Below are 15,324 nucleotides of genomic sequence, written 5' to 3'. Positions count from 1 at the left end.
AAAGCATTTTAACATGGCATAGGAGCAAATTTAACCAAACATCATTTTAAACATGGATGAAAGTGGCAAATTATGAAACTAGACACAATTTTAAGCAAGTTTCATATATTAAGTTTTTACATATGGTGCATAGTTAATAAGTTATTATATGCAAAAAACATATCGGGCCAAATCTGTAGGCTGGCCCAATGGAGAAAAAAAGAAAAGGGGGGAAGCTGGGGTCAGCTCACCCAGTGGGCCTGGCCCAATCGGAGGGAGGCACGGCTAGGGCTAGCAGGCCTCTGGACTGGCTGGATCGACGAGGACGTGGAAGGGGGCGCAGTCAACTCGAGCGGTTGCCTCACTCGTTCTCGTCTGGACGCAGGGGATCAATAGGAGGTCGCAGGCGGGCGACGCAGCAGAGAGACTTGGCGGGCGGCGGAGAGGCGCAGGGCTTGATGCACGACGGCGGCGCGGGGACTAGCTTGGTGGCTGGAGACGCGGATCCGAGCGGTCGATATGTCCTGGCGAGGCGACATTGCAGGGGGGTCGAGGGTCTCGTGACCCATGGCGGCGATGAAGCAGAGGATCAAGCGGACACCGCGGTGCTCTGGCGAAGTTGGGGAGGTCCGGCGCGCGGGGAACGGCGCGGGGAAGGAAGGCTGGGCGCGGGTCCATGGCGCGGGACAGGCGAGGATCTCGTCGATGCGCTGGTGCGGGAAAAGCTCGGCGAGGCCATGGCGCGGATGCTCCTGTCGACAGAGAAACATGAGAACAGAGAGAGATGAGAGAGGGAGAAACGGGAGGAGCACGGGAAGAGGGAACAGAAGGAGAGGGTCGCGACGGGGGCTCATCTGCTGGTCTCGGGAGGAGCTCGTCTCCCTGGTCGACGAGGAGAGCGAAGACGAGTTGGATCAAGGGGAGGCCTCGGGTGGAGTCTAGTTGGTGGGATTGGGTTAGGGAGAATGAGGGGATCCCGAGGATTTGATTGTGGCGGCGGCAAGGAGGAATGATGGGACAGTTCCCCTAGATTTTAGGGTTTGGTCTAGGGGTTGGACTATATATAGCAATAAGAATTTTTGGTAGGGGCTAATCCGTCCCTCCGATCGTAATCGGACGGTCAGGAAATATAGGCTAGGGAGCTCAAATGAGAAAACGGAGACGTTTTTTAGATGTTTGGGGATGATCCGGACACAACGGTGGCGACAGTCCGGGTCGGGTTCGGGACAACTTTCGGACGCGCACGTGAGGGGGTCGATGCACCGTGCAAGGAGGGGTTTCGGGGCCTGGCGGTGATAGCGGACTGTGCAGACGGACTAGAGAGGAAAGAGAGGGAAAGCCCGGCAACAATTTTCAAAGACCGAAAACGTCCGACGTTAGACCGGCTATATTGCCGCTATAGTTGATCGTTGGGGCGTCAAACGAACTCCGATGGTGATGAAACTTGGCAGGCGGTCTACCTACACTATAACAAGACCGCATGCCAACTCTCATCCCATTCCGAGAACATTTTCCGGCCACTTATAAAATACTATCTCAGCCGTGCCGTGGGCGCGTGCAAGTGTGTCTGGGCTCAGAACGGACAACGGAAGGAACTGGGAAACCCGGACGGAAGAAAATTTTGAAAACGTGATGATGCAATGCACATGATGACATGACAAGATGCAACACTCAAGCGAATGACAAGACAACAACAGCGAATAACTGGAAGACACCTGGCACATCGGACTCGGGGCGTCACAGTCGCCTCCCCTATGTCTTCGGCGACCGAGGTATTAACCTCGGGCGCCTTCTCGATGGCCTCGTACGCCTCTCCGCGGCCAGGAGAGGTCCATCTGGATAACACCTCGGTGTCATCCATGGTGATAGGCGAGGGGGCTCGTGGAGGCATCTCGCTCTCTGCCATCTCGGGCGGCAGAGAGTTCCCCTTCGATAACGGAGTGTTCGGGAGCTCGCATGGAGGGCTAAAAGGCACATAGCAAAATGTCTTATGTGATAGAAGGGGAGAGCTAAAGATGGACATTAAGTATCTAAAATACTTACTATTCGGCCAGGGGCTTCGCCCTGGGAGGCCTTTTGGTGACCAGTTCGGCATCTGAGTCCGAACTGTCCTGGAGGATCACCTTCCCCCTCTTGGGCGCCTCCCCCTTCGGGTCTTCGGAGGCCTCCCTCTTCTTCTTCCACCCCTTACGAGGGCAGTTTCTTTCTACCTCCTGCTCCTCTTCTTCTTCCTCATCTTCCTCGTGGCAGGAGAGGGCTTCGGTCTCTCCGGACACTATGTCCGAAGGACCCTTGTGGCGGGGGCCGCCCTTGGCCTCCTTACCCTTCTTCTCCTTGGCCTTCTTCTCCGGTGCTTGATATGGCGTCGGGACCAGCATCTCCGTTAGCTGGGAGGTGGTCGGGTTCTCTGGTAGCGGCACCAGACAGTTGATCCGCTTCGCCTTCATCGTCCAGCCCTGTGCGGAAAGAGGATAATGTAAATCTTTATCATCATCTGAAGCATTAGCCAGATAAGTCTTCAGAAAGGTTATGCTTACCGCCGATGCCAGGTTCTCACTGTCGAGTCCGATGTCTTCGGTCTTCATCGGCCAACTCTTTTAGGCCTTGAAAAGCTGCTTCCATATGTCTTCGTGCGTGGTGCCGAAGAAGCACTTCAAGGTTCGTGGCTCTTTCGGATTGAACTCCCACATGGGGGAGGCCCGGAATTGGCAGGGAAGGACACGGCGGAAGAGCATCACCTGGATCATGTTTGTGAGACCAGTGTTTTTGCCCAACACGTTCGAGATGCACTTGTGTAGCATCATCACCTTCGGTTGGGACCCCCAATCAAGGCCCTTGGCGGTCCATGAGGTGAGTCTCGTGGGGGTCCGGATCTGAATTCGGGTGTGGCCGCCCACTTGGCGTCACGGGGTTCAGTGATGTAGAACCGCTCTTACTGCCACACCTTGACAGTCTCGACAAAGGCCCCTTTTGGCCAGATGGCATTGGGGAGCTTACCATGGCCCCACAGTCTGCATGTTGACCGTTGACCACCTTCGTCTTCAGATTGAAGACCTTGAGCCATAGGCCAAAGTGTGGGGGATGCGGAGAAGAGCCTCGCACACGACGATAAACGCCGATATGTGGAGGAAGGAATTTGGGGCAAGATCATGGAAATCTAACCCATAGTAGAACATGAGACCTCGTACAAAGGGGTGGAGGGGAAACCCTAGCCCTCGGAGGAAGTGGGGGATGAATACGACCCTCTCGTCGGGCTCCGGAGTAGGGATGAACTGATCTTTGGCAGGAAGCCTGTGCGCGATATCCGCGGATAGGTAGCCCGCACTTCAGAGCTCCTTGATGTCCTTCTTGGTGACGGAGGAGGCCTCCCACTCGCCCTTGGAGCCGGATCCAGACATGACTGGGGAGCTTGGTGGCGGTGGGAAAGATTGAATTTTTGGGCGCTGGAGCTCAGAGATGAGAAGGTGGGAGCTAGAAGAAGGCGTGGGGAAAAAGAAGGGATTGTTTACCCTCTTATAGGCGGTGAAATACCAAATGCCCCCCTCTCAAGCCTTAAAACTCGCCTATTCCCAAAGAGATCGTATGATGGGAATCCCGCAATGGGCGGGCACGATCTCTGTTTTGACGGGACGTGCCAATGGAGGCTATGCCTCGAAAGGCAAAATAGGAGGCATGAAAACGGTTCGAAATGTTAAACAGCCAGACGTGACGCTTCGCCAAAAAAGTTGTCAGTAAAAGACACTGTTTTTTTATATCTTGCCTTCATGACTAAGGGTTGTATTAGTTATACAGAGCTGTATACAGATCCTTCGTGCAGGCAGTTATCTTGAAGTGTTTAAGAGAAGGAACCCGCCTTGCAATGCCGAAGACAATCTGCGTGACGAACACATTGTCATCGAAGGCTGGTTCAGGGGCTACTGAGGGAGTCCTGGATTAGGGGGTCCTCTAGTGGCCGGACTATTTGATATGGGCCGGACTGATGGGCCATGAAGATAAAAGCAGAAGACTTTCCCCCGTATCCGGGTAGGACTCCTATATGCATGGAAGGCAAGTTTGGTGCCCGGATATGTTATTTCCTTCCCTTACAAACTGACTCCGTACAACCCTAGGCCTCTCCGGTGTGTATATAAATCGAAGGGGTTAGTCCGTAGAGATCATCAGAATTCTCATAGGCTAGACAACTAGGGTTTGGCCATTACGACCTCGAGGTAGATCAACTCTTGTAACCCCTATACTCATCGAATACAATCAAGCAGGGCGTAGGGTTTTACCTCCATTAAGAGGACCCGTGGGTAAACATTGTGTCCCACTTGTCCCTTGTTACCATCAATCCTCAGACACACAGTTTGGGACCCCCTACCCGAGATCTGCCGGTTTTGACACCGACAGTCCCACCAAAACATACGCATCTAAACCCACCGAGATACTCAAGACAGACCCACAACCTAAACCCTAAAACTCGGTCCCACCGAAGTGCACTAGCAAACTTTGTGTACCCAACCATGTTCATTTTGGAATCACCGAGTGAAATCAATCAGAATTACCGAAACATACACATCTGAATCCACCGAGATACTCAAGACAAAGCCACACCCTAAACCCTAGAAACTCGGTCCCACCGAAGTGCACTGGCAAACTTTCTGTACCCAATCATGTTCATTTAGGAATCATCGACACTACAAAAAAAGACACTTCCGTGATGATACGTGTTTGTCACAGTAGGTCACGTTTTCTGTCATGCATGTACATCCATGACAATTTTATGACGGAATCAAGATAGTCATACATGTGCTGTCGTAGAAGTGTTCCATGACATTACCAAAATTATCATCATGGAAGTGTCCACTTCTGATAACCCACAAGTATAGGGGATCGCAACAGTTTTCGATAAGTAAGAGTGTCGAACCCAACAAGGAGCTAAAGGTAGAACAAATATTCCCTCAAGTTCTATCAACCACCGATACAACTCTACGCACGCTTGACGTTCGCTTTACCTAGAACAAGTATGAAACTAGAAGTATTTTGTAGGTGTTTTTGGATAGGTTTGCAAGATAATAAAGATTACGTAAATAAAAAGTAGGGGCTGTTTAGATAAAGACACAACTAAGTTAGGTTTAGTAGAGAGCTTGTTGTTACGAGAAAGTTATTTGTCCCTAGGCAATCAATAACTAGATCGGTAATCATTATTGCAATCTTATATGAGGGAGAGGCATAAGCTAACATACTTTCTCTACTTGGATCATATGCACTTATGATTGGAACTCTAGCAAGCATCCGCAACTACTAAAGATCATTAAGGTAAAACCCAACCATAGCATTAAAGTATCAAGTCCTCTTTATCCCATACGCAACAACCCCCTTACTCGGGCTTGTGTTTCAGTCACTCACGCAACCCACTATAAGCAAATCATGAACGTATTGCAACACCCTACAGCGGGGATCCCTCATGCTTGCGCAGCACGGAGAGCACCAAAGGACAGCACCAATAATAAAACGTGCAACTCAAACCAATCTTGATCATCAAATAGCCCATAGGACAAAACGGATCTACTCAAACATCATAGGATAGCCATACATCATTGAGAAATAATATATAGCGTTGAGCACCATGTTTAAGTAGAGATTACAGCGGGTAAGAGAGAGGTTACACCGCTGCATAGAGGGGGAACAGTTGGTGATGATGGCGGTGAAGTTGTTGGTGAAGATTGCGGTGATGATGATGGCCCCCGGTGGCACTCCGGCGCCACCGGAAGCGAGGGGGAGAGAGCCCCCCTCCTTCTTCTTCTTCCTTGACCTCCTCCCTAGATGGGAGAAGGGTTTCCCCCTGGTCCATGGCCTCCATGGCATGGGAGGGGCGAGAGCCCCTCCGAGATTGGATCTGTCTCTCTGCCTCTCTCTGTTTCTTCGTTCCCAGATTCTACCCTTTCACTGTTTCTTATATTCCCGGAGATCCATAACTCCGATTGGGCTGAAATTTTAACACGATCTCTATTTGGATATTAGCTTTCTTGCGGCGAAAGAAGGGCGCCAACCACCTTACGGGGTGGCCACGAGGGTCAGGGGCGCACCCCCTGCCTCGTGGGCCCCTCGAACATCGTCTCGTGTTGATTTCACTTCCCAAAAATCACATATATTCCAAAAAAAATCTCTGTCCGTTTTTATCCCGTTTGGACTCCATTCGATATGGATTTTTTGCGAAACAAAAACATGCAACAAACAGGAACTGGCACTGGGCACTGGATCAATATGTTAGTCCCAAAAATAGTATAAAAATTTGCCAAAAATTTATGAAAGTTGTAGAATATTGGCATGGAACAATCAAAAATTATATATACGACGAAGACGTATCAGCATCCCCAAGCTTAATTCCTGCTCGTCCTCGAGTAGGTAAATGATAAAAAAGATAATTTTTGATGTGGAATGCTACCTAGCATAATCTTGATCACATATCTAATCATGGCATGAATATTAAGATACGAGTTATTCAAAGCAATAGTCTATCATTTGACATTAGAACAATAATACTTCAAGCCTACTAATAAAGCAATCATGTCTTTTCAAAATAACATGGCCAAAGAAAGTTATCCCTACAAAATCATATAGTCTGGCTATGCTCCATCTTCACCACACAAAATATTCACATCATGCACAACCCTGATGACAAGCCAAGCAATTGTTTCATACTTTTGACGTTCTCAAACCTTTTCAACTTTCACGCAATACATGAGCGTGAGCCATGGACATAGCACTATAGGTGGAATAGAATGGTGGTTGTGGAGGAGACAAAAGGAGAACATAGTCTCACATCAACTAGGCGTATCAACGGGCTATGGAGATGCCCACCAATAGATATCAATGTGAGTGAATAGAGATTGCCATGAAACGGATGCACTAGAGCTATAAGTGTATGAAAGCACAAACTGAACCTAAGTGGGTGTGCATCCAACTTGCTTGCTCATGAAGACCTCGGGCGTTTGAGGAAGCCCATCATCAGAATATACAAGCCAAGTTCCATAATGAAAAATCCCACTAGTATATGAAAGTGATAACTCAAGAGACTCTCTATATGAAGAACATGGTGCTACTTTGAAGCACAAGTGTGGTAAAAGGATAGTAACATTGCCCCTTCTCTATTTTTCTCTCATTTTTTTGGGCCTTCTCTTTTTTTGGCCTTTCTCTTTTTTTTATTTTCTTTTTCTTTTTTTCGTCCGGAGTCTCATCCCGACTTGTGGGGGAATCATAGTCTCCATCATCCTTTCCTCACTAGGGCAATGCTCTAATAATGATGATTATCTCACTTTTATTTACTTACAACTCAATATTACAACTCGATACTAGAACAAAGATATGACTCTATATGAATGCCTCCGGCGGTGTACTGGGATGTGCAATGATCTAGCGTAGCAATGACATCAAAAAACGGGCAAGCCATGAAAACATCATGCTAGCTATCTTACGATCATGTAAAGCAATATGACAATGATGCTCAAGTCATGTATATGATGATGATGCAAGTTGCATGGCAATATATCTTGGAATGGATATGGAAATGCCATGATAGGTAGGTATGGTGGCTGTTTTGAGGAAGGTATATGGTGGGTTTATGGTACCGGCGGAAGTTGCGCGGTACTAGAGAGGCTAGCAATGGTGGAAGGGTGAGAGTGCGTATAATCCATGGACTCAACATTAGTCATAAAGAACTCACATACTTATTGCAAAAATCTATTAGTCATCGAAACAAAGTACTACGCGCATGCTCCTAGGGGGATAGATTGGTAGGAAAAGATCATCGCTCGACCCCGACCACCACTCATAAGGAAGACAATCAATAAATAAATCATGCTCCGACTTCGTTACATAACGGTTCACCATACGTGCATGCTACGGGAATCACAAACCTCAACACAAGTATTTCTACAATCCACAACTACCCACTAGCATGACTCTAATATCACCATCTTTATATCGCAAAACTATTGCAAGGAATCAAACATATCATATTCAGTGATCTACAAGTTTTATGTAGGATTTTATGACTAACCATGTGAATGACCAATTCCTGTCATCTCTCTAAATAGATATAAGTGAAGCAAGAGAGTTTAATTCTTTCTACAAAAGATATGCCCATGCTCTAACAAATATAAGTGAAGTAAAAGAGCATTCTACAAATGGCGGTTTTCTATGTAAAGAGAAACAGGCAATCCAAACTTCAAATGATATAAGCGAAGCACATGAAGCATTTTATAAAGCCATACTCAAAAGATATAAGTGAAGTGCAATGAGCATTCTATAAATCAACCAAGTACTATCTCATACCAGCATGGTGCATAAAAGAAAAATGAAAACTAAATGCAAAAGACGCTCCACGATTGCACATATCGCATGAACGAAACGAATCCGAAAACATACTGATACTTGTTGAAGAAAGAGGGGATGCCTTCCAGGGCATCCCCAAGCTTAGATGCTTGAGTCTCCTTGAATATTTTCTTGGGGTGCCTCAGGCATCCCCAAGCTTGAGCTCTTTCCTCTCTTCCTTCCGCTCACATCGAGACATTCTCGATCATCGAACACTTCATCCACACAAAACTTCAATAGAAAGCTCGGTAAGATCCGTTAGTATAATAAAACAAATCACTACTCTAAGTACTGTTGCAAAACAATTCATATTTTGTTTTTTCATTGTGTCTACTGTAATATAGCTTTTCCATGGCTTAATCCACTGATATAAATCGATAGTTTCATCAAAACAAGCAAACTATGCATCAACAACAGAATCTATCTAAAACAGAACAGTCTGTAAAAATCTGAACATTCACCATACTTATGATACTTGAAAAATTCTACCAAAATTAGGAAACATAAACAATTTATACAGAAAGACAGTGCAAAAATATCAGAACCATTTGACATTCCGGCTAAAAATGTAAAATTGCGCACTACAGCCAAAGTTTCTGTCCTGCATCGTACAAACCAACAAGCATTGTAAACATCCTAAAGGCAAACCTTGGCACATTATTTTTATAAAACAATGGAATTGTACAAGGGGATAATTATTTTTTTTGAAAAGTTTCTGTAATCAAGATTCACAAAGTTGCCGTGAGCATGAACAAAGTTCAAGGAGCTCTCCCACTTCAACAATGCTTGTCTTTCTCACTTTCACTTTCCTTTTTGAAAAAGTTTTGGGTTCCCCTGTTTATTTTTGTTGTTTTTAAACTATATGAAAGCACTCAACAGAAATAAATGACTCTCTAAAACTTTTGGGTTGTCTCCCAGGTAGCGGTTTCTTTAAAGCCATTAAGCTAGGCATATAGTGCTCAAGTAATGGATCCACCCGGATCCCAAGGTATATCAAAGCCAATTTTAATTAACAATGATTTGTAATTTAGTAGTGAGCACAAAGTAACATATATCATGCAACAACAAAGTCTAACTCTCTTGCTATGCATCGGCATGTCAGAAAAGAACAATTCATGCACACAAAGTAAAGGTCAATGCATAGCATAAGAAGTTTCTTGCAATTTTATCATATTGGAAACATAGAGAGGTGGAGATATAGTTCCTCTCTCATAATAATTGCAAGTAGGAGCAGCAAGCACATGCATATTATATTCATCAAAATCATCATGTGCAACGATAAAAGGCAACCCATCAATATAATCCCTAATAAGAGCAAACTTCTCCGATATAGTGTAGTCGGGAGAATTCAAAAAGATAATAGGACTATCATGTGTGGGTGCAATAGCAACAATTTCATGTTTAACATAAGCAACTATGTCAAGTTCATCTCCATAAGCATAATTAATATTAGCATCTTGGCCACAAGCATAGCAAGCATCATCAAAAAGGGATATTTCAAAAGAATCAACGGGATCATAGCAATTATCATAGCATTCATCCTTCGGTAAGCATGAAGGGAAATTAAACAATGTATGAGTTGAAGAGTTACTCTCATTAGAAGGTGGGCACGGGTGATCAATCCGCTCTTCCTCCTTTTGTTCTTCGCTCTCCTCCTCATCTTTTTCATCCAATGAGCTCATAGTTTCATCAACTTCTTCCATAGATTCCTGCAAAATATTAGTCTCTTCTTGGACAGCGGAGACTTTCTCAATAAGTGCATTAATATCGGAATTGTATTCATAATTCTCATAGCAATATTTAGGGATAGCTAAATTTTCAAGTCTATAAACCGAATCATCAAAATCTTCAAACTCTTTAAACATAGATTCAATTTCATAAGCACCCATAAAAGCAACAAATTCTTCTATTTGTTCTACATCATAGTAATCATATATACCATTAGCATAAGAAGCTAAGGTTTTATTATCATTAAATTCACATAAAAAGGGAAGGTGTGGAGCCTTCATCCTAGAGCAACAAGTATAATCATATCTCAAGCATAGTTGCCTAGCATACCAATTCAATATATGAATTTGATCCCATAATAGTTTCCCTTTTTGTGTCAAGCGATAATCCCTAAAGTATTCGTGTTGATCCAACGTTACTCCCATTACATAATTGAATGGGTTTTTCTCAGGATTATTAAAGTAGTACATAATATCTTTCACATAACCAGCATAGAGGGTTTCAGGAGGTTCCCCATCTCCATGAGTAGCAAGTACACCGAATTTTTTTGGTATTTCGTGTTCCATATCCATAACTAAAGATAAAGAAGAACTAAGAACAGCAAATAAAAATTACTTAGTGATAAAGCAAACAAGCACACACGAGAATATTCACCCCATGCTATTACTCCCTGGCAACGGCGCCAGAAAAAGGTCTTGATAACCCACAAGTATAGGGGATCGCAACAGTTTTCGGTAAGTAAGAGTGTCGAACCCAACAAGGAGCTAAAGGTAGAACAAATATTCCCTCAAGCTCTATCGACCACCGATACAACTCTACGCATGCTTGACGTTCGCTTTACCGAGAACAAGTATGAAACTAGAAGTATTTTGTAGGTGTTTTTGGATAGGTTTGCAACATAATAAAGATACGTAAATAAAAAGTAGGGGTTGTTTAGATAAAGACACAACTAAGTTAGGTTTAGTAGAGAGCTTGTTGTTATGAGAAAGTTATTTGTCCCTAGGCAATCGATAACTAGACCGGTAATCATTATTGCAATTTTATATGAGGGAGAGGCATAAGCTAACATACTTTCTCTACTTGGATCATATGCACTTATGATTGGAACTCTAGCAAGTATCTGCAACTACTAAAGATCATTAAGGTAAAACCCAACCATAGCATTAAAGTATCAAGTCATCTTTATCCCATACGCAACAACCCCCTTACTCGGGCTTGTGTTTCAGTCACTCACGCAACCCACTATAAGCGAATCATGAACGTATTGCAACACCCTACAACGGGGATCCCTCACGCTTGCACGACACGGAGAGCACCATAGGACAGCACCAATAATAAAACATGCAACTCAAACCAATCTTGATCATCAAATAGCCCATAGGACAAAACGGATCTACTCAAACATCATAGGATAGCCATACATCATTGAGAAATAATATATAGTGTTGAGCACCATGTTTAAGTAGAGATTACAGCTGGTAAGAGAGAGGTTACACCGCTGCATAAAGGGGGGAAGAGTTGGTGATGATGGCGGTGAAGTTGTTGGTGAAGATTGCGGTGATGATGATGGCCCCCGGTGGCACTCTGGCGCCACCGGAAGCGAGGGGGAGAGAGACCCCTTCCTTCTTATTCTTCCTTGACCCCCTCCCTAGATGGGAGAAGGGTTTCCCCCCTGGTCCATGGCATCCATGGCATGGGAGGGGCGAGAGCCCCTCCGAGATTGGATCTGTCTCTCTGTCTCTCTCTGTTTCTGCGTTCCCAGATTCTACCCTTTCACCATTTCTTATATTCCCGGAGATCCGTAACTCCGATTGGGCTGAAATTTTAACACGATCTCTATCCGGATATTAGCTTTCTTGCGGCGAAAGAAGGGCACCAACCGCCTTACGGGGTGGCCACAAGGGTCAAGGGCGCGCCCCCCTGCCTCGTGGGCCCCTCGAGCATCGTCTCGCGTTGATTTCACTTCCCAAAAATCATATATATTCCAAAAAAAATCTCTGTCCGTTTTTATCCCGTTTGGACTCCGTTTGATATGGATTTTCTGCGAAACAAAAAACATGCAACAAATAGGAACTGGCACTGGGCACTGGATCAATATGTTAGTCCCATAAATAATATAAAAAGTTGCTAAAAGTTTGTGAAAGTAGTAGAATATTGGCATGGAACAATCAAAAATTATAAATACGATGGAGACGTATCAATTTCCATGATGATAAATAACGCGTCATAGAAGTGCTTTTGTGAAGGGTGACCGGCACGTGGCATCGACCATAATGGGTCGCCGTTAAGCTATCGGGTCCGATTTTGGATCCAATAACCCGTTAACAGCCCGGACCAATGGGGATTTTCCATGTGTAAAATTCTCATTGGCCGGAGGAAACACGTGTTGGCTCAATGTTCGGACAAATGTCGTCCACTCATTCGACAGGAGGCGCCTATGATACGTCGACACGTGGCATGGCCCAACAAAGGCCCATTCCGGTGAAAAGGCCAGCCCAGCTAAAGGCCCACCATGTTTTTTCACACACAAGCGGGCTGGCCCGTTAACAGCCAGCCATCTTTTGGGCCAAATTGAGGCCCATAGCAGATCAGGCGCGTTCACATCCTGCCGTGTTTTGGGCCAAATTACGAGCCATATCGGATCAGGCCCGTTAACAGGCCACTATTCTTTTGGGCCCATTCTAAGACAGGTTTGTATTTCAGCCGTTAAATGTCCGTTAACCAGTTCGGCCCGATAATAGTTTCGGCCTGTTAGCGGCTCGTGGTGCATCTAGGACGCTGTCGGGCTGGTTTAACTTTAGGCCCTTTAACGGCCCATGCAGAAACTGGGCTATTTCTTGTGTGAACTAACTTCAGGCCTCTTAATGGCCCATAGTCTTTGTGGATAAATTTTAGCCCAATAGGCCTATCGGCTTATTAATGGCTCATGGAACAGTTGGGCCTAATTACAGCCCACGTTGAATCAGGCCTGCTTACAGCCCATCTGATAATTGCCCATGACACATTTGGGCCTATGGCCTGCGTGGATACCAGCCTGGTTAAAGCCCATAATTTTATTGGGCCAAACTAGCCCGAGATATATTTTGGCATGTTAACTGGTCGTCCTATTTGGGGCAAACATGGGCCTTAGGCAGTTTCGGCCTGTATTGGCCTGTGAATTTTTCGGCCCAACGCTGGCCCAATCTAGGTTTTAGCCTATTAAAACCCCATGGTATTCTCTGGCCCAGCTAGCTAGAACTTTACTCGGCCTATTAAAGGCGGGAAACTACTATAGGTTTAGACCTGCTAATGGCCCAAGATAATTATAGGTCCACGTTTTGGCCCATATGAGTAATGGGCCGGCCTGAAGACCGAAAACACTGAGATCCACTGAACCTTCTGGTCCAAATTACAGCATACCGATCAAAGAATAAACCTAGACTATACAATAAAGAAATTACGGCATATTACATCCACTAGGAATCAAAGTTCGCTACCGGTGATAATAAAGCGCAACATGATCGTGGATTACGTACACTGGGCATCAAAGGTCGCCACCAGTGCATATAAGCGCGCCGACAAAAGAATATACAAAACTAAGAGCACTTCAGAAGGCACTAGGCCTTTACAGGATGGGCCCCGCAAGCAGCCAAAAAAGCCGATGAGACCTCAGTTGTCTCAACAATAGATGCTCCATCCCTAGTTGTATGGAACGATAGTGCGCATGGCAGTCCTCTGACATCTTCTTTGCATCTTTGACTTCAAGTCGGAGCTGAGCTGAAGCAAGCCTTTCCGCTTTATGTTGAGACTGAAGCAGTCGAACTAATTGAGGCAGCGGCTGCACAGAGGTTGTCTCACACCTGCTGGTGAGTAGCTTCAACTCATTGTCTTCATCAATACAGGACCTTGGGGTCATCTCGTTGTCCTCAATATGATTTGGCTCACTATCTTCCCTAAAGTTCTGCCTGGCATAAGAGATAGGACTCTGAAAGAGAAACAAGGAGGCATGTAACAGGTTTCACAATTATATAAGCAAATAAATGGATTTGTTATGCATAAGGAACATGTTTTTACAGCTACACTTTAAAAATGGTAGTTGTTGCAAACATCCAATCAGATGTAAACAGCAGTGGAGGAAATGATGCCTATCCAACTCTATACTAGAACAAAGTTCGAAGGCTTGAGAAGGATGAACTTACATTACATGTTAACACGGGCTCGACAAAGCCCATCTCCATGCTGATGGAAGGATAATTCAATAAATTTCCCAAAGAAAATTCTTTAGAAGTGTTGCCATTTTTCTACATTTTGCAAAGAGTAAATATAGATCAAATAATATTGGAAGATACAGAGGATAATGAAGCTCAGGTGTAGACTAATGATACATAATCAAATAGCAATTAATTAAGTACAAGGTTACAAGGCAAAAGGTACTGACAAGAGGAATGCAGACATCAACGTGTGAAGTGGCATTGGCTTTATTCAACATTTTGGTAAGAGTAAATGTAGATATGATAATTTGGAGAAAGTGGAGGGCAGGGCAGATAAGATGCAGAGTAATGATAGACAATCAATTATCTCGCGATGCAAGTACAATAATACCACCACCGTCCGTTATTACTTGTCGCTCAAATGGATGTATCTAGCACTATTAAGTTCTAAACACATCCAATTGATCAACAATTAATTCGATACAGAGGGAGTACATGACAACAGGTACATACATGAGCAATCCAAAACTTCATAACCATTGTGTTAATTATACATTTATCTAAGAGTAAATATAGATCTTATAATTTCAAGCAAAGGGAGGATAAAGAACCGAACATTTACAGTGATGCTACATAATCAAACAGCAATGAGTGTACGTATGCTGACAAAGGGCAAGAGGTACTGAAAAGAGCAATGCAGAGCCCAGTATTGTTGTGAGATCCTATGATCCTTTGAGCAAGGAGCTTCATCTGAAATTAGTTTTCATACAAGAGAGAAGGTAAGGCACATGCCGAAATTTAGGAGTTCAAATTTTCAATTGATATCATAGACAGTACCTGACGCTGGGCTGTCAGCAGTTCTAATAGGGGTTTGGCCAGTGGAGTAGGGGTAGAGTGTGGTACAGTTGGGCATGTGTTTTCCGTGCCTGCTGATCTATCTGATTTATCAGGTATCACTACCTTTTCCAAATACCTAGTTTGTACTCCTTGAGGATTTGCAATCACCCTCTTCCTTTTGGACATCTATTACGAAAGAACAACATTTGACTAGAAAAACATAGTATGAAGACAC

This window comes from Triticum urartu, chromosome 5 (assembly GCF_003073215.2).
Source record: "Triticum urartu cultivar G1812 chromosome 5, Tu2.1, whole genome shotgun sequence".
Lineage (NCBI taxonomy): Eukaryota > Viridiplantae > Streptophyta > Magnoliopsida > Poales > Poaceae > Triticum > Triticum urartu.
The sequence above is the reverse complement of the archived record's forward strand: the minus strand, read 5'-3'. Positions refer to the sequence as shown.